Raw genomic sequence first — 23,448 nt, 5'->3', positions numbered from 1 at the left:
CCAATAAAGGTCATCAGTTTGGATAAAAATCAGTTACTGACCAGTAATTACAAAGGCAGGATGCCAACAAATAAAGACTAAAGTAAGCAAAAATCAACAAGAAAAGGAATAGATAAGTCCTATGCTATGGCTGGGCAGAACCTTGCAGGTTCCCAGACAATGCAGTTCAAGCTTTCACCTTTAACACAAGAGAGGGCTTCAAATAATTAAAGGGAAAATATAAATTAAATTAACTCAGAGGTGTTAAATAGAAGCTAAACAATGCAGGAACACATACAATCACATGAAGACTGGAATAAAAAAACAGAAGATGCTTTAAATAGCTACTCAGATGAGCTGAGGAAATTACTGAAATCCAAGGATAAAAAGAAGCATACAACTAGCTGAGCAGGAGTTTTCTGAAGAAACTGGAGGGAACAGACTGCAGTAATGACATGAAAGTACTAATAAGCAAATGGACTAGTGTGTATAACTATCAATCCAAAGTTACATAGGTTCATAGGTTCATAGGTTCATACTAGGCTATCTGCCCGAGGGCATTTACAAGCCTAGCCCATAGTTTTGTGGCTTACGCCACCCCTTTAGTATGGGGAACTATACCCATTATTTTGCTGTGCCTCTGTTGAGCAGTGACACTGAGGTAATCCCTGGGGTATATCTGCGATCTCCCATCCATTAGTCAAGATTTCTCTTGAACAAGGCCAGCGAGGTGCTCTGCCTCACATATACCGGGATTTTATTACACATCATAGGGAGTCTTTGGGTGATGAATCTATCCCTCCAGCACGTCCTATTAATAGCCGTGTCGAGGTTTAAGTCTCCCGCCCTTGTCGCTCTGAGGGATCTAGATTTTTTGAGGTGAAGCATATTCATCAAATCTGGGTTTGACATGGCCTTGTATGTTAGGCAAAGGTCACCTCTGAGCAAGCGGTGGCGACTGAATAGAGCTGGAGTTCTTTCAGTCGGGCAGCATAGGACAGATGTTTGAGACCCTTTATCCTTTTGGTGAGGAACTTTTGTGGCCTTTCCAGCTGCTGCAAGTGTCGGGTCAGATACATTCCGAATGGGGCATTGTACTCAATCATTGGTCTGATGAGTGATGAGTATAGGAGACTATGACCTCCCTTGATCTAGATGAGAATCCCTTCATGATAAGGTGGGCAATGTAGAAGGTCTTCCTAACTACTTTAGCTACATGGGTGTCGAATGACAGACTACTATCAACCTGGGTCCCCAGGTCCCTGATAACTTCTTCTGTACTCAGTGGATTGCCACCTATTTGGTAGCTAGGGGTAACCTTGTTTTCCCGAAGGGTATGACTATGCATTTTTGGCATTTAACTTTAGGCCATGGCTCTGGCACCAGTTATCCGTTTCTGTGAGACCCTTCTGAAGGATATCTGTGTCAGATGTGTTTTCTACTATGGCCCAGTTTGCAGTCATCTGCAAACTTTGTCAGCCATAACCCTCCTGTGTTTGCTTGTACTTGGAAAAGTAGATGCCAAACAAGAGTGGGCCCAGGACTGAGCCCTGTGGTACACCACTTGTGACAGGCTTTGAGTCTGACATGGCGCCAGCAACTCTGACCCTGTGGGTTCTGTCACTCAGCCAGTTTGCAACCCATCTTGTGATGTATGGGTTAACATTTAAGCTGATGAGTTTTTCAATGATACCCGAGTGGGGTATTGTATCAAAGGCCTTCGCCAGATCGAGGTAGGCTGTATGGACTGCCTTTCCCTCATCAATGGCTTTGGTGACTGTTTGAAAAAGTCAACCAAGTTTAGAAGGCATGATCTGCCTTTGACAAAGCCAAACTGGGATGGATCCAAAGTCTGCAAATTCCCTATGTCTTTATTTATGAGGTCCATTATGATCCTCTCCATGGCTTTGCAGATAAGGCTTGTCAAGCTAATGGGCGGTAATTTCCAGGGTCGGTGGAGGCACCGCCTTTGTGAAGTGGGACCACAGTTGCAGTGCGCCACTCCTGGAGTGCGTATCCAGAGGTAAGACTATGATTAAACAGCTGTCCTAGCTGTGGGTTTAATTCCTCGTTGAGTTCGTGGAGCACACAGCCGGGGACACCATCAGGTCCCATGGATGCTGTGTTTTTGCTTTGGAGAGAGCAGTTCTCACTTGGGCGTTGGAGATGTTTGGGGGCTGCAATCGCTTGGTATAGATATCTTTCCTTTTGGGGAGGGGAGAAGTTTGCACTGAACCTGTCAGCCAGTATGTTGGCAATGTCTGTAGGATCAGTAATCTTCACATCATTTTGAACTAGTTCTGAGCATATCTGGGAGTTTCCTCCCAGGTTTCTAACATAGCTAAAGAAGGCCTTATGATTGTCTTTTGAGTCTTTAGCAATTTTTCTCTCAAAATTTGCTTTGGATGATTTTATGAGAGCTCTTAGATTTTACTTATAGTGATCAAGGGTGTCTTACCTTTTAAGGATTTTGCTCTATCTTGTAGTAGCTTCCTCCTTTTGTTGTAGAGTTTGTTTATGGCTGGGGTCCACCAGAGTGGGCGCTTGCCTTTGGTACAAAGAGTCTTTGTTTTGCTTGGGATTGCCTTATCCATGCAGTCCTGCAGGTGCTGGTAGAAGGCATTTGTAAGTGATTCAGCGGCTTGAGTACTGTTTTCCGTCGGCTCGGGGGCCTTAAAGGAGACCACACTAGTCTTTAGAAGTGTGAAGTCGGCTTTCGAGAAGTTCTTTACTGTGGTCTTTTTTATTTCAGGTGGGGGTGGGATGAGGACCTCCAGCGAGATTAGTTTGTGATCTGATCTCACCAGTGAGGGGTATACTTCCGGTGTTGAACATTGTGCTCCCATGTTCGTGATGATGAGATCAAGTATGTTTTCTCCTCTTGTGGGGATGGTGACTAGTTGTTCCATGGCATTTGAGTTTATGAATTCCAGGAACTTTTGGGCTAGGGTGTTTGGGCTTGAGTAGTGTTCCCAGTCTATATTACGGTAATTGAAGTCACCCAGTATGATGGTGTTTGGTGATACATTTATCCCCTCTAGTGTTTTCAGGAAGGCCATGTGAGGTTCCTGAGTTTGTGAGGGTGGCCTGTAACATGCTACAATTTGCAGAGCAGTCTTGCCTATGGTTAATTGCACCTGGATGGTCTCCGACGCATCGTGCGTTGCCACCAGTCTTGAGGTGTGGGTGTCTTTGATGAATATGGATACCCCCCCTCCTTTCTTGGTATTGTCCGGATTTTGGGGCGGAGCATGATAAGAGGTAAAACCTGATAGTGCTGGGGTGCTCTCAGGAGCCTTGAACCAGGTTTCTGTCACTGCACAGACATCGATGTTCTCCATACTGAGAAGGGCCTCGAGTGCGTGCATTTTGAGATTTAGACTTCTGGCATTGAGCAGCATTACCCTTAGTTTTTTCCTTTTTGTGTTCTAGGGTGGTAGGTTTAGAATTTGAGCCTTGCCTAAAAGGCACTATGGGGTGGCAAGAGCCTTTGCCAATATCCGGAATCCCAGGGTGACAGGTGCAAGCCGTCCCTTGCGAACAGCGTGGCTTGTCCAGCATGTCATCCCAGGCAGACAGACATTGGATCCCCTTTGAATGACACCAGAGTTTAAGCCAATTGTTAAAGCTGATCATCTTATCTCTGTATTGTGGCATCATTCTTGGTGAAGGTAGGATACTGCTCAAGGTCAGGGTCATACCTGCCTGGGCTACATAATCAGAGAGCTCCTCAATGTCTCTTTTCATGTAGTCCAAGGAGTGCGTCTCAGGTCGTTTACACCAGCGTGGACAATGACTGAGTCATATTTGTACCTGCTGTTGAGAGACCTGAGTGCTTGCGTTATGTGGCGGATTCTAGCGCCCGACAGGCAGCTTACTGTGACCTTCTCCTTACTCAGTCTGGTGGCGGGGCGTCAGTGTGTCTGACTATGGAGTCACCAATGACTAGTGTGTCTGGCATTGTGTTTGGCCTTAAGGGCTGTGACTGTTTGACACTCTGACTGTGAGGTCTATGTGTTGCAGGTGTTGTGTTCTGAGGTGGTGGTTGTTTGGGTGTCTGCTTTGGTGGCCTCTGCTGTTTTGGTAGATTTTTGTTCAGAGCCCGAGTATGTCTTTGTGTGTTTATGTGTATGATTTGAGGTTGTGATGGTACTATGTGAGACTGGGTCTACAGTGTGTGTGGTAACCTTCTCCTCCTGACTGGTCTTGCCAGTCCTATGTTGAGAGAGCTCAGCCTCCAGTTTGGCCGTATAGTTGCATCTCTAGCATGTATTTGTGTTTTTTGTGAGGAGGAGAGGGTTGTCTGTGTACATGAGGCAATTGTAACATTGCCTCAATATTCCCAGGTTCACCAGCTGAGCAGGAGAGGACACTAGCAACTGATCCCTCGACATGCTAGAAGGACTAGACAAAAAAACTTTAAAAGAGATTCCGGGGACGTGGTGACCGAGAAATGGGGTTTGCCTTTTGGGGTGCTATCTATAAGAGTGCCGTATCAAGGTAATAAGTACTGTAGGAGCAAGTGCTAGGTTTAACAGATAGAGAAAAGTCTACTTGGAGTCAAGTAGAGGCGATCTTTTTAGGTATTAGAGAAAGTGCTAGTAACAGGGATGCTTAAAGGTAAGATTGAAAAGAATGCACTCTGCAGTGTGCACTAGAGAAGTTAGATATGAAAGTAGGTAACTTGAGTTTTACCTGTTTAAAAAGTTAAGGTTTAGTGGAGAGTTACTATTTTAAAACAGCAAGATGGACTGAAAGGGGTGGTTACTTTTGTATTTTGGTACTATGAAATACTGTAGGATGGCCAATAAATTTAAATAATTGAAGGGGTGGGATTTCAAAAGTGATGGTTTTGTGATTACTCACATAAGCCAGTGAAAGTAGAGAGAAATGAGATATATGGTCAGATTAACATAAGAGGCGGGCAACTAGATAACAAGACAACTTAAATGGGTGGGAGGGAGGGGAAAAATTCTGCCCGACTCAGAACAGAGAGAGCTGTGGTCTCTTTTGAAGTTTTAATATGCTGTTAAACAGAATGCAAGCAAAACACAAGGTAAAGAAAACAAACTACAGTATTCAAAATATAGAAAGGCAATACAGAAATACAAAAAATAACAGCAAACTAACCTTTCCTTCACAGCAAAGTGTAGCAGAGTCTGGATGAACTTGTTCAATTCCTGCCTTCCCTTAAACTTCAGTCCTCTTCCAAAATATTATTTTGCATGTCTTGTTCCAACACCCCCCCCCATTTTTTTTCTATGTAGTTTGCTCCTACCCTTTTCTAAATCTAAAGATCCCACTCCTAGTTCATTTGCCCGTTACAATATTCAGAATATTTCAAATACAGCTGGTTTAGACTTTATTTCCATTTTCTATTAACAGTATTTTGACAGCCACCAGAATTAAACGTAGCAATGCCTTAGTAAGTCTAGGCGATTCAGATCTTGTATCGCAGCTCAAAAATCATTTCCTTAGTTACACTCATTTGCTCACTCAATATTTCTGACAGAGTACTCTGCATGGAATTTTTAAGTATGCCAACTCATTACACGCTCAAAACGTGTTTACGGATACCTTCCTCTTCTCGCATACCTCCATTATTTGGCATTTACTGGGGGAAAATTTCTTTGAAGTCTGGTTGGGTATGAAGATACCATGCAAACACTTCCAAACAAAAATTCTAGACTTTTCGCATATTTAGGAGTCATACATATGTCCTCCCATTGTCTCCTTGGCAAGTGCATATCCAATCTTTCTCTTCCAAATCTTTTCAAACCTCCGATTTGGTTCTGTAGGTACCATGCAGTATTTTATACGCTCTACAGCAGCTTCCATTCTACATTCAACTAAAAACTCTCTCAGAGCAGGTGTTTCACTTAGGCGTCCCCTTTCCCTTTGCCTATAGTCTAATATCAACCGTTGATATGGATGGCAGTCTCTAGCCTGCAGTACAAATGTCATCCTTTTCCTCCCATATTGTGACCTTTCACACACTGCTTATTTGCTGCTAATACCTTGGTTCCTTTGACAGTTTTCTCAGTAAATTCCAGCCCCCTATTGCCTATTCTCTATTCCCATAATTGCAGTCATCTCTATTTGCTATTCCCATAATTGCAGTTATCCTTATTCTCTATTCCCATAATTGCAGTCATCCCCATTCTCTATTCCCATAATTGCAGTCATCCCTATTATCTATTCCCATAATTGCAGTCATCCCTATTCTCTATTCCCATAATTGCAGTCATCCCCATTCTCTATTCCCATAATTGCAGCCATCCCTATTCCCATAATTGCAGTCATCTCTATTCGCTATTCCCATAATTGCAGTTATCCCTATTCTCTATTCCCATAATTGCAGTCATCCCTATTCGCTATTCCCATAATTGCAGTTATCCCTATTCTCTATTCCTGTAATTGCAGTCATCCCCATTCTCTATTCTCATAATTGCAGTTATCCCTATTCGCTATTCCCATAATTGCAGTTATCCCTATTCTCTATTCCCATAATTACAGTCATCCCTATTCGCTATTCCCATAACTGCAGTTATCCCTACTCTCTATTCCCATAACTGCAGTCATCCCTGTTCTCTATTCCCATAACTGCAGTCATCCCTATCAGCAAAATTCCTCATTCTTGACTTATCTTAGTTCTCAGAATACAAATGAGAGTAACTTGGGAATTTTTTTTTCATCCGAGACCCAGGACCTAAATTCCCTCGACATAGTAACGCCTTGTTAAATTTAATTCTGGTACCCATATAAAAATGTATTACTAGAAATAGAATACAAAGTCTAAACCAAATACACTTGAAGCAGTAAATATTATAACAGAGATAAGAGAACACCAGGTGGCTCTGTAGAAAAGGTAGGAGCAAGTTCCGTACAAGGAATGAAAATTATGGGAACAATATGTGTAGAAAAATCTTTTTGAGGAGGAATAAGATTTAAAGTGAGGCAGGGATTGAATTATTTATGTAATGTCAACATTATAGGATATACAACAAAAGATATGTATAATGTTTAAAAATGTGAACTCAATAGGGTTCGATTACATTTATGTAAATTTAAGTTTCCCTACGTCAGAAGTGATAATTCAATAAAGGTGTTAAAAAAAAATAAATAAACTAATGTTATGCATAATAGACAAAAATCATATCTAACATACCTGAAGGATACTCCTAACATATAGCATGCATAATGGTGTACCAGCAGCTTACAAAAATACATTTAGGAATGCATGGGATGAGAATGTACTCCATATAAGGCAGGGAGACAGCCCTGAACAGCTCATATATTCACCAGGCATTCTTGTCTCACCATGTCATTGAAAGGTAAAGAATTGTTTTACTACTGAGGATTGTTCTTCATGACATGCTGTTTCGAATCTTCGTTGTGCATTTTTCAGCCTTCTCTTAAGTAATGAGCTGTGATGCTTAGGAATCTATTGTTTGACTAATCTCTGATCAAGGGACTTCATGACTGGATCCAAAATACAATGTGCATCTCACTTGTGAAGATCCTGGAAAGAGACTTTTGGCGTGAATATTTATCTGCCTTACATCCACTGTTCCTGCATGGCTGGCTGTTATGTATAAGTAGTGACATGGTGCTCCGTCATGTGAGGAAATTGATTAATTCAAGCATTTCTGTCATTTGTGGAGTTAAAGTACCCAGTTGGTGAGGTTAGACATTGGTGCATTAATGGTCAGAACCCTCCTATGTACAATTCAGAGGCGGCATGCCTTTGTTAATGCTGGTATTGAGATTTGCAACTGCGTTTCCCATTAGATGGGCCCACTAACTAACTTCTCAGAGATGTTCTGATACAGTAAGTACTTCTCAGAACTTTAGTGTGTAGTTCTGTCTAGTGTGGTTCTGATCGCTCCATGCCTACATATCTACTCTCTTTGCATCTACCTTGGTTTTTTCAGCTTTGTTCCGACAATGTCTGGGGAATGCGAAAAGCTTGTGCAGAGTGCTTTATGGCTGTTTCATGTGAAACATTGCAGGAACCTCACAGGAAGTCATCCTCAATTTTTATAAACCTAACAGGTGATCCTTCAAAGTGGACAAGTTACCTCTGTTTTATACGTTTGCATTTTAACATACAAGTTGAGACTGTGGTTAGCAATGGCACTGAGACAGTAGCATTACTCCACTTAAACTACATGTGCTGGGAAGAAGCATATTACACACACAACAACAATTAACAAAGGAGGAGAAAATACAGTATTCTGAAATCAAACTAAAGGTGGAAAAGCTTGTACCAATGTCTGGCAGAGTGAAAGAAGACGGTCCTTGCCAGAACTTGTAAGGTTCTAGATCAGTGCTTGATATCTTTCATGTTTAATTGTTTGAAATAGTGAAGGTAGCCGATTAGTGGGGGGCCCTTCTGCTGTTGGTTGAGAAGGTTAAAAAAAAAAAAAAAAACATTTGCCCACACATTTGTGGGATCTGTGCCTCCCTTGGACAGTGGTATCCTTTGCTCTTGTTTTTAAGATCTGCTCTTCCTTTCAAAGTTTTCAATGCTTTGTGCTATTTTTTGGCTATTGTTTTTTGTCAAAAGAAAAGCATTGGAATGTAAGCTTTCCAAGCTTATAGCGCCTGGATGCCAATTAAACGTCCAAGCAAAACTGTCACTGGGCTTGTCTCTTCTGTCTTAGAACATCACAACATAGGCCAGTGTTTTTTCACTGCCACTCTAAACAGCCACATTTCTATATCATTCAGCATCTGGTGGTCAAGTAAGTACAGAAAGATGGGCAAATAAAAGAGTGTTTGAAACATCATCAGTCTAAGAGAACCTAAAACGTGGTAGACTGACACAAGGTAAGGAATAAGAAAGCCCAAGTCTAACGTTCCCTAGAATGACGGCTGTTGGAAATGTCCTGATGCCATTTTGGTATTGTCTACTCACTTTCAATCCTCTTCAGTTTCAGCAAGAGGTTATTGCACTGACTTTGCATATTCCCAGTTGCCAGACATGTGAGAGCTATAGTAGGAAGTGTCCTCTGTAGCCCTGCTGTTGGAAGTGAATCCTTAGTTTAAACTGAAATCAACACTGACTTTCACAGCTGTGCAAGAAAATGTCTAGTCTACACCTGTGAGTCTGGACATGAGTTTGTCATTATATGCACAAGATCTCTAGTTCTTGGGGCTTTCACTTTGTAGTGTTTCCCCTCCATGGGGTACTGCTTCTCGCTGGTTGTAGTCGAGGATACCTTGTACACCTACCTGATTTTTAACACCATTACTGAATTAACATTTAACAAACAGGCAAAGGTACATTTACATAAAAGAAAAACTAAATAAACTTGTTTCCCAGTTAAATACATTACACATCACATACGTTTTTGTAGGACTATCAGTCCAACATTATACAAATTTCTCACTTCCTGCCTTTCCTAAAGTCATTAACCCCGACTACAGTCTCATAACACCTCTGTGCTTACATCCGAGCGCACTATGAGACGACAGGAATTGCAAGCTGTTACCCAGAGTCCCTTCCACAGCCGTGTAGAACAGCTTAGTGTAAAACACGCAGAAATCACAACTGAACTTGTTATTTAACTAATACAGTTACGATTCAGTGTGTTTTCCCATGCTGGTCACATTAAACATTTCGGAAAAAATCTCCTTTGAAAGTGTTTGCTCAAGCAAATGGTGGCAGCCAATCGGATTCCTGCAATCCGAGCCACTACTTGCATAACACCACCACCCCATCATAACTTTCTTTTGTTATACCCAAATAAATAGAGGCACCAGCAGCAGGTATTTCCTTTCTTTTTTCTTATATTTGGTGATTCTACCTGCCACTGGATTCCTCTTTTTATTTAGGCATAGATTGCAATAATCGCCGTTGCGGAAAACACATTGGTTTGGCAGGTCGTACTAGGAGCTTCCAATTCCCCCTCTGGTGTACTTCTTGGTACTTTTCAGGTAAGCAACATTTTATCACAATACCGTATACCTTTCAAGGCAGTTGGAGCAGCATATACCCGTGAGTGGCGTAGCAGTCTGTTTTCAGTGTCTGACTGCACTATTTTCATTCCCGTCTGTGAATCATTAAAATTCACTGCTCATTTGAAGTTAAAGAGTGAATGATTGTGAGGGAGAGAAAAAGTCCCCATATGTGAATTAAAGATTGGTGTCAGGTTTTGAAATGATGATGCGATATTTTCTTGCAGTGATCTTTCTACTATCATAACGGATCAGTCACATTCTACATTTGTAAAAGATGAAAAATACGTGACGTGGCATAATCAGTGCACTTTTTAAACACATGGTACACTAAGTAAAACAGACTGAAGAAATCGTGTGACTAGAATACTAGGTGGCTGTTGCTGGTTGTACTGTTGTCAGTAGTGAAAATTAGATTTTACCACTTATTGGCTTAGGAATATGTGCGGTTTATTATGTTGTCACAGATTGGGGTAGCACTGCTATAATGATGCTTGCCTGTATAATTTTTGCTATTTGAAGTTGTATTTCATTTTCTTAATTGTCAGGTTTGATTGACTGGTATGTTTGGATGTTGAGAATAGACTGAAGCCACTCATACTGTGGTATTCGTATTTTAGTAAGAAATAGGCTTTAATGCTTGTGTTGTGAGGTCATAGATACAAGCTAGACTAGCACCATACAATGCCTTATGTCCAGTTATTGATGAAATTAGAAGTTATGTACTCTCCATAAAGTTCTATCTGAGTAGGTACTTCATTTGTCTGCAACCTGTGGGTCTCGGATCCGACCGGCAGCTTTCCAAGCTTCAAGATCCGAGCTCCTAGCTCCTCCCCTCTACCCACAATCCCCTGTCACCACCACACTACCTCAGATCGGTTTTGCTGTATCACCTGAAAAAACCTGTAATAAACAGGTTCAGATATTCTCAAGAATCATTTAGATCCTAGAAACCCGATACAGGTTAGTGGGATGGCAGGGGGGGATGGTTGCAGACAAATGAAGTACCTACTCAGATGGAACGTTATGGTGAGTACATAACTTCTAAATCAGAAGTAGTTACTTCATTTGTTCTGCAACCTGTGGGACAGAGTCCCCAGCTACCTAAACAAAGAAACCTGGGTGGTCTATGGGAGGATATTCCGAAGCACTGCGGAGCCAAAGGACACCCTGCTTCTAGATATCATGTCCAGCTTATAATGAGAAATAAACGTATGAGCAAAAGACCAAGTGGCTGCTGAACATATGTCGTCCAACGGCATCCTGGACCAGAAGGCTGCAGAAGTTGCGATGGATCTTGTGGAATGTGCACGGATTTTGAATGGGGTTGTTTTGCCTGATGCCTTATAAGCCTGGGAAATACATTGACAAATCCAATTAGCCAATGTCACTTTGGATATAGGTTTTCCCATGTATGAAGGAGCAAATGACACAAAGAGTTGATCAGCCTTACGAACATCTTTGGTCCTGTGCAGGTAAAAACGTAACTGTCTATGTACGTCTAGTGTATGCAACATGTATTCCCCTTTATTTTGAAAATTTTTGAAAAACACTGGCAGATTGATAGTCTGATTGATATTTGCTACAGATGCCACTTTTGGTAAGAAAGACAAGTTAGTCCTGAGAGACACTCTGTCATTGTGGAAAATAAGATAGGGAGGTTTCATGCACAAAGCTTGGATCTCTGAAACCCTTTTAGCAGAAGTTATGGCTACCAAGAGTGCTGTTTTCCAGGACAGAAATTTAAGGGGTACAGAAGCTGCAGGTTCAAACAGAGGTCTCGTTAAGGCTTGCAGAACAAAAGTTAAGTCCCAAGGGGGAGTGACGGATTTCACTGGTGGCTTGAGAAGGAAAACGCCACGCAAGAATGTCTTACACAATTTTGTAGATGCTAGAGATCCTAATCTGTCTCCCACATGAAAATGGGATATTGCTGCCAACTGTACTTTGACCGTTGATGCACTGGCCCCTTGTTCAAAAATCATGGACAAAAAAATCCAATACTGTAGGAATCGGAACAGTAAATGGGTTGAGACCTTGGCTGTTAGCCCAGATAGAAAATCGTTTCCACTTACTATTATAGATTTTCCTGGTGGACGGTTTATGAGCCGCTATCAGAATAGTTTTCACTGGTGACGAGATATCGGGAGTCCTTGCCATTAGTGGAACTGGATCAACCAAGCCGCGAGCTTGAGGTTGACCAGGTTCGGTGTTGGGCACCCCGTTGGGTGCGATATCAGATCTGGAATGGGATCCAGGATTAAAGGGGGGGGAGACTGTGAGACCGCAGGTATGGAAACCAGATTTGACGAGGCCAGAATGGGGCTATGAGGATAATTTTGCTCCCCAACCGTGCGGCTTTCTGAATGAACTTCGCCATGAGCGGAAGCGGGGGGTAAGCATAGAGTAGACCGGGAGGCCAAGCATGAATCAGAGCGTCTCTGGGGCTCTCCCCTTCTGGGGGAAGAATTGCGAAGAACTTGCTGCATTTTGTGTTTTGGGAAGTAACAAAGAGATTGCAGCGAGGCCAACCCCACTTGTGGAAAATTTCCTTCGCAATTTTCGGATTGAGAGACCACTCGTAAGGACTGAGAATTACCCGACTCAATTTGTCCGCCAGAATGTTGGATCGTCCCGGAATGTGCGTTGCTATCAGAAAGCGGTTGGTGGATATCGCCCATTCCCAAACTCTCATGGCTTCTCGACAAAGAGGGTAGGATCTGGTTCCCCCTTGTTTGTTTATATACCAGACCACTGACATATTGTCCGTCTGTATTGCAATCGTTCCTAGAGGTAGAAGGTCTTGGAGAGCCTGCAACGCTAGAAGCACCGCCCTCATCTCCAGAACATTTATGTGCAAAGCGGTCTCCGACGAGGTCCACGTACCTTGGACGTTTCTGCCCAAACAATGCCCACCCCACCCTAGGCGAGAAGCATCTGTGGTTAACCTGACCTGGGGGGGGGGGGGGAATCACAAAGGGTCTCCCTTGTCTGAGTTCTGGGGAGTGAAGCCACCACAGGAGGGATTCCGTGCAAACTCTGCTCAGGGGGATAGGAGTGTTCAATGGGTGGAGTAACAGTGACCATTGAACTTGGAGTGTCCACTGTAATATACGCATCCTTAGGTGAGCATGGAGACAGAGGCCGATAGCCGCTGCCATCGAGCCTAGTGCCCTCAGGACTAACTCCGCCGGTGGGGCCTTGGTGCGAAGAAGAGCCAAAACTTGGAGTGAGAGGCTGGACAGCCTGGCCGAGGTCAAGAAGGCCCGAGAAGATCGGGAATCTAGCCTGGCTCCTATGAAATCTAATGCTTGCACAGGATGAATAAAAGACTTCAGAATGTTGACTGAGATGCCCAAGCTGTCGGCAAGAGACAGCACATAGTCTCTCGCGATACAAAGTTGATGCCTGTTGGTTGCTGTGAGGAGCCAGTCGTCTAGGTACGGAAAGACCCTTATGCCCTGAAGCCTCAAGTGGGCCGCAACCACTGCCATGACTTTGGTGAACACCCTGGGGGCCGAGGTGAGTCCGAACAGAAGGATCCTGAACTGGTAATGACTGGCCCCTAGCCGGAAGCGGAGGAACCTCCTGGACCGTCTGTCCATTAGAATGTGGAAGTACGCGTCCTTGAGGTCTACAGAGCACATCCAGTCGTTCTCCTGCATTAAGGGGAGAATAGATTGTAGAGTGACCATCCGGAATTTTTCTTTGGGAACAAACATGTTCAGGGCGGACAAGTCTAGAATGGGCCTGAGGTCACCCGTCTTTTTTGGCACTAAAAAGAACCTTGAGTAGTAGCCCAATCTGGATTGGTCTGGGGGGACCCGCTGGATGGCTCTTTTTTCTAACAAATCTGAAATCTCTACGGTAGCCGCCTCTCTTTGATTGGGTGGGACATCGGGGAGGCGACCACCAGAGGGAGGACGAAATAGGAAGGGAATTTTGTAGCCTCTGGATATAATTCGGAGCACCTATCGATCGTTCGTGATGGACTCCAACATTGACAGGTGCTTCGTTAAACGCCCCACGACTGTCTCCAGAGCAGGACAGTCAGGTAAGCCCTCAGGGCTGTTGAGCGGGTCTCTCGGAAAAAGGCTCCCTAGACCCGAAGTTACGCGGTCCCCCTCTGCCTCTGGGCTGGCGTCCACCCTGCCTTCCTCTACCTCTGGAGGGCGCGGAGTCCGAAGCTGGATAGGATTGCTGAGACTTGCGGAACCACAGCTTCTTTTGCCCCCTCTGATTCCTTGAGAAGGAACGTTGGGGGCTAGAGAAGCGGACTCCGACGGCAGACAGCGTCTTCCCATCCTTCTCAATATGGACTAGTGTATCGCGTACGGTCTTGCCAAAAAGCGAAGAACCGTCAAAGGGTGCATTCGCGAAGGACTCCTTGAAAGGTTCTGCGAAATTACAAAGTCGGAGCCAGGCATGACGTCTCAAGACAACACCTGCTCCGCTGGCCCTTGCGGCTCCCTCCGTAGCATAAGACAGTAGCCGCATGGACGTATTTGAAATGGACTTGAGAGTGGCCATGCGTGTCGAGAACACGGTTTTCTCCTCGACCGACATGGACTCAGGAGGGGCTGCAGTGTATTTCCTTGATCAAATCCCGTTGCAGCCTAATGATATGCGCCATATAATTCAGCGCCCTCACGGAGAAGGTTACTGAAGCAAAGGTCCACTTCCCTATATGGTCCAGCGCCTGGGACTCCTTGTCCGGCGGGTGTACCATGGTGCTCTCCTGCGAGAGTTCTCTTTTAGTGGCGGCAGCCACCAACATGGCATCAACTGGAGACCCTTTGGCCCAAACCTGCCTGTCTGAAGGGGGGCTAAGGATTTTATCCAGTCGACGTGGGATAGGCTCCACGGTGTCAGGTTCCTGCCAAGCCCTGGTAGTCAGGAGATCTACCAGGGGATCTGCCGGTGGGGACACCCAGGAGGTAGATGGGCCCGCTTCAAACAACTCCAGAAATACGGACTCATCCGAGGAAGGTTTCTGGGCAGACCCCCCCCTAATATGCAACATTTCCATGATGTCTCCAAAGGAGACATCCTCGGGGGGTGACCTTGGGGAACCTTCCCTTTCCACTAAGTCCGTATCTGTGGTGACGGACTCGGGGGAGTCCATGTGCCTCCTTTTACACGTCCGTTTACGAGGCACCTCCTCTGTGGGACTATCAGAAGAGGGCTCGTCAACGGCCTCTTGTTCCTCTGAGGGAACCAACTGGAGGGTCTGAGCAGGCTGTCCCGATGGAAGGATGATGGAAGTTAGGCCCGTATGCAGTGGGGGGGCGGAGGGATCCAAAACCCGAGTCGGGGACCTGGAAGACCTCGACAGTACCCTCTCCACTACCTCGAACGCCGAGGGAGAACTACTCTCTTCCAGCCCCGAAAGTAGTCTCCTTGGCTCCGAGATAGGGATCGGGGTCGGAGCCGAAGCCATCGGATCCGAAAGGGAGGTGCTCTCTGACATAGGCGGCGCCGAAGCACCCGCTCCCACGGATCCAACACCCAGCCCACGGCCCCGAGAGCTCGGATCCGAGATACTCGAGGGTATGGTTGGCGTCACGAAGGCTTGGGCCACCGGCGCCGACAAAACCCCGGCTCCGAAAGGGCCTGGATCCGAAGACTCCAAAATCCAGATCCGGGCTGAAGAAGGAGAAATCGGGGCAAATACTGAAGCTGCACTCCCCCCCTGTGGGGGGGGAGGCAGGAGCACCCCCATCTGCATTTCGGTCTGCAAAAACCAACGCATCATCCTATCCATGTCGGCATCGGAGAGAGACCTAGTAGATCTACAGAAGGTCGTAGAGGCGGGTCTGGAGGGCCGCCTCGACGACCTCGAGGGTGACAGGAGCTCCTCCTCCGGCTCCGGTGAGAAGGAAGGAGATCGGAGCCGAGAAGGAGAAGGTCCGGACATCCTCGGAGGTGATTTAACAGTTTTTGAAGGCGGAGCCGTGGGATGAGGCTCGGCTCGCCTCTTGTGTCTGTGCTTCTCCCTGTCTTTGGTCCTGTGTTCCCTAGAAGGAGAAGACTGAACTTCCTTCGTACTCAAGGCAGTAGTGGGAGGTTGAGTCACAGCCTGAGTCGAGGGAATCAGGGGTGTCGAATTTACCTGGGTAGCCTGCACCTTGGAGGGAGAGGAGGGAGAGGCCTCCTCCGGGGGAAGCAATCCCGCCAGAATAAGCGTGTTCCTTCTATCCCTCACAGCCCGGGGGTTGAAGGCTGTGCAAACCTGGCAGTCTGAAGACAAATGAACAACTCCCAGGCATATAACGCACTGAGAGTGGTCATCAGCTGGGGAAAGCTTATGGCCACACCCAGTGCACTTTGAAAAAATAGCTTTATGGCCTTCGGCCATTTTGCTGACACACTCCTGCGCCCAAACACCTAGGGAAGGGTTTGAAAAAGAAAACGCAATCCCGAAAACAAAAAAGGGCAGATAAACACTCACAACACTCTCCTTTCAAGTTTTAAAAGTTTTTTGAAAAATTTTTGAAAGAAATTATTCACTTCCCTGTCTAAGGTCAGAAGCTCTTCACAAGATGCTTGTCATTCAAGCCGTGGCAAAAACGATCTTGGGTAGTGTGGTGGTGACAGGGGATTGTGGGTAGAGGGGAGGAGCTAGGAGCTCGGATCTTGAAGCTTGGAAAGCTGCCGGTCAGATCAGAGACCCACAGGTTGCAGAACAAATGAAGTAACTACTTCAGATCTCAAGTTTATTGACTTGTCTGCCACATGTGGTTAGTTGTATGTTCGTTGATAGTCAGTTATTCCATACACGGCTTGACAGGATAAAAGCGGTGATGTCTGCAGGTTGTTTACAAGTTGGCTGGAAGGAGAAGATCGCATTCAAGGAATGACGACACTTCAGGCAGAATAATCACAACAGTAAGCTTACACGACTTTTAAGAATTCTGTGCAGGTGCGCAGTCACTTTTTTAGTCAAACTCATGTTCATATGTTCATTTGTACTCAAGCCTTGCACTTACTTGCAAAACTGACAGCACAGGGTACTACAAAAGCTTACATTAAAGATGTACGTAAACATTTTGTTATGGCAAAATGATATTTAAGTTTCTCTTTGAAATAAGTTTAGCAACAAACTCATTAGTTATTTGGGGAAGATGCTGTTATACAGAAGCTAGAAATCCAGCATTCCTCCAGTCACTTTAATGCCGTAAAAAACATGTAAAAAAGTAGTATCTTTTAAAATCCCAAATGATCACATGTGAACGGCAACATGAAATACGGCATCAAAGTGACTGGAGGAAATCACCAGACTCTGTGGCATTTACGGGCTACTATTTTCTTGGTTTGTTTTGTGTGTGACTTTTTGGTATTATGTACAGAATGTTACAGTTGGAATACAGCCTTCCTAATGACTAGCTGAAATCAGTTAACTACATGTGAAAAAGTAAAAGGTACATATGAAGGATATAAGAAAGAAAAGAGATACCCATTGTTTTGTTTTTCTTTGCCTAGAAAGAGATAAATAAATTATATTTGCTAATACATGCATATAATACAGTATTGCAAGCAGTTGCAAGCAATATGGAATGTTTCTAAAAGGGAAATTTAAATCTGCCCTGTTGAAATAGTAGAGATGCGCTTACAAAAATGGAATACTGTAGTAGAAGAGGAGTTAAAAACTGGGATGTAATGGAACAGAAATGTGTATATATTTGTATACATGTTGGTTTATCTGGTTCATATTTCCTATCATAGCAATACATCTGTTATTAAAAGTACAGTGTAAGCACAATTTGATCAATATAAAGGGTCAAGAAAGAGGATTTTCAACCTTAGGAACAGGAAACAAATATTGGCTAATGTATCACCAGATAAACCAGCTGACATTAAGCACTGAAGTATAGTGGTTGATTTAGCTTACCCATAGGTGCAAGTTTACATTCATGAAACAAATATAATGATATGGATTATGAAAGAACTTTTACACAGCTCAAGGGATACATGTTGATGGCAGGTTAAACTACACAGCAGAATTGCTAATATGTAGGTGCATTGTACCAATTTTACCCACTTAAGTTAAAGCAATATGACGTCACAACACATAAGTACGACAAACATCACAGAATCAGTTGTAAATAAGTACAAGTAAGCTCCAACAGAGCACTCACTACTGATATAACATGCAATTCTATAAGAATAGCTAAGCACATAGAACTGCATAGCCCCAAAGAACAATTTTTTTTTTTAATTCCTCAACTGACCATCCAGCTTTACACCCCTAGCTCTGTGAACTCACTCATTCCCAGGCAACAGCCCCATTGTCCATCTGGATCACTTGTTACTCATGGTACAAATAGAGTTAGCCTGGACTAAGAGCCATCATCTCTGCAATATGGATTGGGGATTTTGTTTAAAGCCCTGGGATCACCTGCATATACTTGTACTGGGCTGTCACAATGAGCATACTCGCCTCCACTTGTTACCAAAAGGCTCTGCTCCCCTTGTATACAGCAGCTTCATGTAATCTGCATTTTCTACTGGGGGGAATGTTTCCTTTTGGTTCTTGTGCATACTTGACAGGTAGAGGTTTCATTTTGTGCTTGTGCATACTCAGACAACACCAGATAAAGAAGTTATGTACTCACCATAATGTTCCATCTGTGCTGTCCATTTTTTTCATTCTTCATCAGCTACCTATCCTCTGAGCCCCCTGATTTTTTATTCCTGTGTATAATTTACTAGTAAGTCTATGTTCGTATATTAGTACTAGGATAACTGCAAATTATATTCTCTGACTAAACCCCTGTTTTTTTTTACAACACTCACTGGAAATTTCTAGACACCAGTGGTTATATAGTTGTATTCTACTTATATTATTTACTAGTAACAATTCATACTATTGCTTCTGGGATGGAGCAACCATATATTTTGGACAATATTCATGGCTTTGTCTGTCATGTATAGAATTTACGGGAGAGGAAGTGCTCAATAATATACAAGGGGCATACTACTTTCATCGATTTATTCTGGGCATACTACTTTCATCGATTTATTCTGGGCATACTACTTTCATCGATTTACTCTGCTCATACTACTTTCACTGATTTACTCTGGGCATACTGCTTTCATCGATTTACTCTGGGCATACTACTTTCATCGATTTACTCTGGGCATACTGCTTTCATCGATTTACTCTGCGCATACTGCTGTCATCGATTTACTCTGCGCATACTGCTGTCATCGATTTACTCTGCGCATACTACTGTCATCGATTTACTCTGCGCATACTACTGTCATCGATTTACTCTGCGCATACTACTGTCATCGATTTACTCTGCGCATACTACTTTCATTGATATACTCTGGGCATACTACTTTCACTGATTTACTCTGGCCATACTACTGTCATTGATTTACTCTGCTCATACTACTGTCATTGATTTACTCTGCTCATACTACTGTCATTGATTTACTCTGTGCATACTACTGTCATTGATTTACTCTGCTCATACTGCTTTCATTGATTTACTCTGGGCATACTACTTTCATTGATTTACTCTGGGCATACTGCTTTCATCGATTTACTCTGGGCATACTGCTTTCATCGATTTACTCTGGGCATACTGCTTTCATCGATTTACTCTGGGCATACTACTGTCACTGATTTACTATGCTCGTACTACTGTCACTGATTTACTCTGCTCGTACTACTGTCACTGATTTACTCTGCTCATACTACTGTCACTGATTTACTCTGGGCATACTACTTTCATTGATTTACTCTGGGCATACTACTTTCATTGATTTACTCTGCTCATACTACTTTCATTGATTTACTCTGGGCATACTGCTTTCATTGATTTACTCTGGGCATACTACTTTCATTGATTTACTCTGCTCGTACTACTTTCATTGATTTACTCTGCTCGTACTACTTTCATTGATTTACTCTGCTCGTACTACTGTCACTGATTTACTCTGCTCGTACTACTGTCACTGATTTACTCTGCTCGTACTACTGTCACTGATTTACTCTGGGCATACTACTGTCACTGATTTACTCTGGGCATACTACTGTCACTGATTTACTCTGGGCGTACTACTGTCACTGATTTACTCTGGGCGTACTGCTTTCATTGATTTACTCTGGCCATACTACTTTCACTGATTTACTCTGCGCATACTACTTTCATCGATTTACTCTGCGCATACTACTTTCATCGATTTACTCTGCGCATACTACTTTCATTGATTTAGTCTGGGCATTCTACTGTCATTGATTTACTCTGCTCATACTACTTTCATTGATTTACTCTGCTCATACTACTTTCATCGATTTACTCTGGGCATACTGCTTTCATCGATTTACTCTGGGCATACTACTGTCATTGATTTACTCTGGGCATACTGCTTTCATCGATTTACTCTGGGCATACTGCTTTCATCGATTTACTCTGGGCATACTACTGTCATTGATTTACTCTGGGCATACTGCTTTCATCGATTTACTCGGGGCATACTGCTTTCATCGATTTACTCTGGGCACACTGCTTTCATTGATTTACTCTGGGCACACTGCTTTCATTGATTTACTCTGGGCACACTGCTTTCATTGATTTACTCTGGGCATACTGCTTTCATTGATTTACTCTGCTCATACTGCTTTCATTGATTTACTCTGGGCATACTACTTTCATTGATTTACTCCAGGCATACTACTGTCATTGATTTACTCCAGGCATACTACTGTCATTGATTTACTCTGGGCATACTACTGTCATTGATTTACTCTGGGCATACTACTGTCATTGATTTACTCTGGGCATACTGCTTTCATCGATTTATTCGGGCCATACTGCTTTCATCGATTTATTCGGGCCATACTGCTTTCATCGATTTACTCTGGCCATACTACTTTCATCGATTTACTCTGGCCATACTACTGTCATCGATTGACTCTGGCCATACTACTGTCATCGATTTACTCTGGGCATACTACTTTCATTGATTTACTCTGGGCATACTACTTTCATTGATTTACTCTGCTCCTACGGCTTTCATTGATTTACTCTGCTCATACTACTGTCATTGATTTACTCTGCTCATACTACTGTCGTTGATTTACTCTGCTCATACTACTGTCATTGATTTACTCTGGGCATACTACTTTCATTGATTTACTCTGCTCATGCTACTTTCATTGATTTACTCCGGGCATACTGCTTTCATCGATTTACTCTGGGCACACTACTTTCATCGATTTACTCTGGGCACACTACTTTCATCGATTTACTCTAGTCATACTACTGTCATCGATTTACTCCGGGCATACTACTTTCATCGATTTACTCTGGGCATACTACTTTCATCGATTTACTCTGCTCATACTACTGTCATTGATTTACTCTGCTCATACTGCTTTCATTGATTTACTCTGGGCATACTGCTTTCATTGATTTACTCTGCTCATACTACTGTCATTGATTTACTCTGCTCATACTACTGTCATTGATTTACTCTGGTCATACTACTTTCATTGATTTACTCTGGGCATACTACTTTCATTGATTTACTCTGGCCATACTACTGTCATTGATTTACTCTGCTCATACTACTGTCACTGATTTACTCTGCTCATACTACTTTCACTGATTTACTAGGCTCATACTACTTTCACTGATTTACTCTGAGCATACTACTTTCATCGATTTACTCTGCTCATACTACTGTCATCGATTTACTCTGCTCATACTGCTTTCATTGATTTACTCTGCTCATACTGCTTTCATTGATTTACTCTGCTCATACTACTGTCATTCATTGACTCTGCTCATACTACTTTCATTGATTTACTCTGGGCATACTACTTACATCAATTTACTCTGCTCATGCTACTTTCATCGATTTACTCTGCTCATACTGCTTTCATTGATTTACTCTGCTCATACTGCTTTCATTGATTTACTCTGCTCATACTACTGTCATTCATTCACTCTGCTCATACTACTTTCATTGATTTACTCTGGGCATACTACTTTCATCAATTTACTCTGCTCATGCTGCTTTCAATGATTTACTCTGGCCATACTGCTTTCACTGATTTACTCTGCTCATACTGCTTTCACTGATTTACTCTGCTCATACTGCTTTCACTGATTTACTCTGGGCATACTACTTTCACTGATTTACTCTGGGCATACTAATTTCATTGATTTACTCAGGGCATATTACTTTCATTGATTTACTCTGGGCACATTACTTTCATTGATTTACTCTGGGCACACTACTTTCATTGATTTACTCTGCTCATACTACTTTTATTGATTTACTCTGCTCATACTACTTTTATTGATTTACTCTGCTCATACTACTTTCATTGATTTATTCGGCTCATACAACTTTCATTGATTGACTCTGCTCATACTACTGTCATTGATTTACTCTGGGCATACTACTTTCATTGATTTACTCTGCTCATACTACTTTCATTGATTTACTCTGGGCATACTACTTTCACTGATTTACTCTGCTCATACTACTTTCATTGATTTACTCTGCTCATACTACTGTCACTGTCATTGATTTACTCTGCTCATACTACTGTCATTGATTTACTCTGGGCATACTACTTTCATTGATTTACTCTGGGCATACTGCTTTCACTGATTTACTCTGGGCATACTACTGTCATTGATTTATTCGGGCCACACTACTTTCATTGATTTACTCTGGCCACACTACTTTCATTGATTGACTCTGGCCATACTACTTTCATCGATTTACTCTGCTCATACTACTTTCAACGATTTACTCTGAGCATACTACTTTCATTGATTTATTCGGCTCATACAACTTTCATTGATTGACTCTGCTCATACTACTGTCATTGATTTACTCTGGGCATACTACTTTCATTGATTTACTCTGCTCATACTACTTTCATTGATTTACTCTGGGCATACTACTTTCACTGATTTACTCTGCTCATACTACTTTCATTGATTTACTCTGCTCATACTACTGTCACTGTCATTGATTTACTCTGCTCATACTACTTTCATTGATTTACTCTGGGTATACTACTTTCATTGATTTACTCGGGGCATACTACTTTCACTGATTTACTCTGCTCATACTACTTTCATTGATTTACTCTGCGAATACTACTTTCACTGATTTACTCTGTGCATACTACTTTCACTGATTTACTCTGCTCATACTACTTTCATTGATTTACTCTGCTCATACTACTTTCATTGATTTACTCTGCGCATACTGCTTTCATCGATTTACTCTGCTCATACTGCTTTCATCGATTTACTCTGCTCATACTGCTTTCACTGATTTACTCTGGTCATACTACTGTCATTGATTTACTCTGCTCATACTACTTTCATTGATTTTCTCTGCTCATACTGCTTTCATTGATTTTCTCTGCTCATACTGCTTTCATTGATTCCATACCATCAATTTACTTTTTTGGGCCTTTTCTTTCCCAAAAATTTTTGAATTTACCTTTTTGTTTCAAAAATTTTT

General features: G+C 42.9%; 1 protein-coding gene across 5 annotated transcripts in view; it reads right to left on the bottom strand.

Moving 5' to 3' along the window:
- Positions 1-23,448, bottom strand: part of PPP4R1 (protein phosphatase 4 regulatory subunit 1) — a 1,686,542-nt gene that overhangs the window by 1,055,260 nt on the left and 607,834 nt on the right. The gene's annotated exons all lie outside the window — the stretch shown is intronic.

Source organism: Protopterus annectens, chromosome 3.part1 (assembly GCF_019279795.1).
Source record: "Protopterus annectens isolate FY-2018-M chromosome 3.part1, PAN1.0, whole genome shotgun sequence".
In the NCBI taxonomy this organism is placed as follows: Eukaryota; Metazoa; Chordata; order Ceratodontiformes; family Protopteridae; genus Protopterus; species Protopterus annectens.
This window is presented reverse-complemented; position numbering and strand designations above follow the sequence as displayed.